We start from the raw sequence: 4,711 nt of genomic DNA, 5'->3' as shown, positions 1-4,711 counted from the left end.
CACCAAACTTAAAGTTTGACCGTGGGGGCTCTGTTTGTCTCTGATTTGAGAGAAGCTCTTCATGCTTCCTCTCCATGGTGACAGAGGGGTATCCTTGAGCTTTAAACACAAAGGATTCTTTATTCACTTGAATGATTAGTTCACCTCTATCAACATCAATCACAGCCTTTGCTGTGGCTAGGAAGGGTCTGCCAAGGATGATGGATTCATCCATGCACTTCCCAGTCTCTAGGACTATGAAATCAGTAGGGATGTAATGGTCCTCAATCTTAACCAAAACATTCTCTACAAGTCCATAAGCTTGTTTTCTTGAGTTGTCTGCCATCTCTAGTGAGATTTTTGCAGCTTGTACCTCAAAGATCCCTAGCTTCTCCATTACAGAGAGAGGCATGAGGTTCACACTTGACCCTAAGTCACACAGGGCCTTCTTGAAGGTCATGGTGCCTATGGTACAAGGTATGGAAAACTTCCCAGGATCTTGTCTCTTTTGAGGTAATTTTTGCCTAGACAAGTCATCCAGTTCTTTGGTGAGCAAGGGAGGTTCATCTTCCCAAGTCTCATTTCCGAATAACTTGTCATTTAGCTTCAAGATTGCTCCAAGGTATTTAGCAACTTGCTCTTCAGTGACATACTCATCCTCTTCAGAGGAAGAATACTCATCAGAGCTCATGAAAGGCAGAAGTAAGTCCAATGGAATCTCTATGGTCTCATTTTGAGCCTCAGATTCCCATGGTTCCTCATTGGGGAACACATTGGAGGTCAGTGCACGCCCATTGAGGCTTTCCTCAGTGGCGTCCACCTCCTCTCTTTCCTCTCCAAATTCGGCCATGTTTATGGCTTTGCACTCTCCTTTTGGATTTTCTTCTGTATTACTTGGGAGAGTACTTGGAGGGAGTTCAGTAACTTTCTTGCTCAGCTGTCCCAACTGTGCCTCCAAATTTCTAATGGAGGACCTTGTTTCATTCATGAAACTTTGAGTGGTTTTAATTAGATCAGAGACCATTGTTGCTAAGTCAGAGGTATTCTGCTTAAAACTCTCTGTCTGCTGCTGAGAAGATGATGGAAAAGGCTTGTTATTGCCAAGCCTGTTTCTTCCACCATTATTGTTATTGAAACCTTGTTGAGGCCTCTCTTGATTCTTCCATGAGAAATTTGGGTGATTTCTCCATGAAGAATTATAGGTGTTTCCATAGGGTTCTCCTAGGTAATTCACCTCTTCCATTGAAGGGTTCTCAGGATCATAAGCTTCTTCCTCGGATGAAGCTTCCTTAGTACTGCCAGGTGCATTTTGCATTCCAGACAGACTTTGAGAAATCAAATTGACTTGTTGAGTCATTATCTTGTTCTGAGCCAGTATGGCATTCAGAGTGTCAATCTCAAGAACTCCTCTCTTCTGACTAGTCCCATTGTTCACAGGATTCCTTTCAGAAGTGTACATGAATTGGTTATTTGCAACCATTTCAATTAGCTCTTGAGCCTCTGTAGGCGTCTTCTTCAGATGAAGAGATCCTCCAGCAGAGCTATCCAAGGACATCTTAGATAGTTCAGAGAGACCATCATAGAAAATACCTATGATGCTCCATTCAGAAAGCATGTCAGAGGGACATTTTCTGATTAATTGTTTGTATCTTTCCCAAGCTTCATAGAGGGATTCTCCGTCCTTCTGTTTGAAGGTTTGGACCTCCACTCTAAGCTTACTCCATCTTTGTGGTGGAAAGAACTTTGCCAAGAAGGCATTGACTAGCTTTTCCCAAGAGTCCAGGCTTTCTTTAGGTTGAGAGTCCAACCATATTCTAGCTCTGTCTCTTACAGCAAAAGGGAATAGCATCAGTCTATAGACCTCAGGGTCTACCCCATTAGTCTTGACTGTGTCACAGATTTGCAAGAACTCAGCTAAGAACTGATGAGGATCTTCCATTGGAAGTCCATGGAATTTGCAATTCTGTTGCATTAGAGAAACTAATTGAGGCTTAAGCTCAAAGTTGTTTGCTCCAATGGCAGGGATAGAGATGCTTCTCCCATAGAAGTCGGGAGTAGGTGCAGTAAAGTCACCCAGCACCTTCCTTGCATTGTTTGCATTGTTGTTGTTTTCGGCTGCCATGTCTTCTTCTTCTTTGAAGAATTCGGTCAGGTCCTCTACAGAAAGTTGTGCTTTGGCTTCTCTTAGCTTTCTCTTCAAGGTCCTTTCGGGTTCAGGGTCAGCTTCAACAAGAATGCCTTTGTCTTTGTTCCTGCTCATATGAAAGAGAAGAGAACAAGAAACCGTAGAATCCTCTATGTCACAGTATAGGGATTCCTTGAGGTGTCAGAGGAAAATGAAAAATAGAAAGAAGAAGGAGAATAAGAATTCGAACTTTAATTAGATAAGGTTCGAGTTGTGCATTGAGAAGGAGTGGTACTCCATAAATAGAAGGATGTGAGAAGGAGGGGGGTAATTTTCGAAAATTAATTAGAAGAATTTGAAAACATTTTTGAAAAACACTTAATTGATTTTCGAAAATAAGAGTGGAAAAGAAATCAAGTGATTTTTGAAAAAGATTTGAAATTAGAAGTCAAAAGGATTTGATTGAAAACTTAATTTGAAAAAGATGTGATTAAAAAGATGTGATTGAGAAGATATGATTTGAAAACAATTTGAAAAGATATGATTTGAAAACAATTTTAAAAAAAAGATTTGATTTTGAAAATTAATGACTTGCCTAACAAGAAAAGATATGATTCAAACATTAAACCTTTCTCAACAGAAAAGGCAACAAATTTGAGATGTTCAATCAAATCATTAATTGTTAGTAAGTATCTTTAAAAAAGGAAAGAAATTGATTTTGAAAACATTTGATTGAAAGGATATGATTTGAAAAAGATTTGATTTTGAAAAACTTTGAAAACTTGAAAAAAATTGATTTTGAAAACAAAATCTTCCTCCTAGCACCATCCTGGCGTTAAACGCCCAGAATGGTATACATTCTGGCGTTTAACGCCCAAAATGCACCCTTTTTGGGCGTTAAACGCCCAACCAGGTACCCTGGCTGGCGTTTAAACGCCAGTCTGTCTTCTTCACTGGGCATTTTGAATGCCCAGCTTTTTCTGTATAATTCCTCTGCAGTATGTTCTAAATCTTCAATTCTTTGTATTTATTGACTTGAAAAGACACAAATTAAAAATATTTTTGGATTTTTAATAATCAAAATGCAACAAGAATCAAATAGCAATGCATGCAAGACACCAAACTTAGCAGTTTGTATACTACTGACACTATATGAGACGCATAAACACTCAAGCCAAAAGAATTCAAAGATCAGAGTAAGAAATCATCAAGAATTACTTGAAGATCCTTAAGACACATGAATGAATGCATGCAATTGACACCAAACTTAAGATGAGACACTAGACTTAAGCAAGAAACATCAAATATTTTTGGTTTTTATGATTTTATAAATTTTTTTTGTGTTTTTTTTTCGAAAATTAAGTGGAGAAAGATATCAAAATTCTTAATGAGAATTCCAGGAATCAGTGCAATGCTAGTCTAAGACTCCGGTCCAGGAATTAGACATGGCTTCACAGCCAGCCAAGCTTTCAAAGAAAGCTTCGGTCCAAAACACTAGACATGGCCAAAGGCCAGCCAAGCCTTAGCAAATCACTGCTCCAAAAGCAAGATTGATAAAGATCATCAAGCTCTTGTGATGATAAGTTGAAACCTTGGTCCAATGGAATTAGACATGGCTTCTCAGCCAGCCAGATTTCAACAAATCATCATGAAACTCTAGAATTCACCTTCAAGAATTTCGAAAAAAAATAAATGCCTAATCTAAGCAACAAGATGAACCGTCAGTTGTCCATACACAAGAACAATCCCCGGCAACGGCGCCAAAAACTTGGTGCACGAAATTGTGATCAATACTTTTCAAAACATAAACAATCCCTAGTAATGGCTCCAAAGACTTGGTGCTCAATACCATGGCATAAACACAACTTCGCACAACTAACCAGCAAGTGCACTGGGTCGTCCAAGTAATAAACCTTACGCGAGTAAGGGTCGATCCCACGGAGATTGGTGGTATGAAGCAAGCTATGGTCATCTTGTAGATCTCAGTCAGGCAGACTCAAATGGGTATAGTGATGAACGAATAAGCATAAAGATAAAGATAGAGATACTTATGTATATCATTGGTGTAAGAGCTTCAGACAAGCGTATGAAGATGCCTTCCCTTCCGTTTCTCTGCTTTCCTACTGCCTTCATCCAATCCTTCTTACTCCTTTCCATGGCAAGCTCGTGTAGGGTTTCACTGTTGTCAGCAGCTACCTCCCATCCTCTCAGTGAAAATACGTCCCTGATGCTCTGTCACAGCATAGGCTAATCATCTGTCGGTTCTCGTTCAGGCCGGAATAGAATCCATTGATTCTTTTGCGTCTGTCACTAACGCCCTAGCCTGCTAGGAGTTTGAAGCACGTCACAGTCATTCAATCATTGAATCCTACTCAGAATACCACAGACAAGGTTAGACCTTCCGGATTCTCTTGAATGCCGCCATCAGTTCTTGCCTATACCACGAAGACTCTAATCTCACGGAATGGCTGGCTCGTTTGTCAGGCGAGCACTCGGTTGTCAGGCGATCAACCATGCATCGTGCAATCAGAAATCCAAGAGATATTCACTAAGCCTCGAATGCTTGTAGAACAAGAATGGTTGTCAGTCACCTTATTCATAGGTGAG

The 4,711-nt window shown here is 39.9% G+C and overlaps 1 non-coding gene across 1 annotated transcript; it reads left to right on the top strand.

Annotated features, from left to right (window-relative positions):
- The first annotated feature begins 1,588 nt into the window (after positions 1 to 1,588).
- LOC130971595 (small nucleolar RNA R71) lies at positions 1,589 to 1,696 on the top strand. Its single transcript, XR_009082806.1, has one exon. It is a non-coding gene; the product is annotated as a small nucleolar RNA R71 (small nucleolar RNA).
- Positions 1,697 to 4,711: the final 3,015 nt, after the last annotated feature.

Source organism: Arachis stenosperma, chromosome 3 (genome assembly GCF_014773155.1).
Source record: "Arachis stenosperma cultivar V10309 chromosome 3, arast.V10309.gnm1.PFL2, whole genome shotgun sequence".
Classification (NCBI taxonomy): domain Eukaryota; kingdom Viridiplantae; phylum Streptophyta; class Magnoliopsida; order Fabales; family Fabaceae; genus Arachis; species Arachis stenosperma.
The sequence above is the reverse complement of the archived record's forward strand: the minus strand, read 5'-3'. Positions and strand labels throughout refer to the sequence as shown.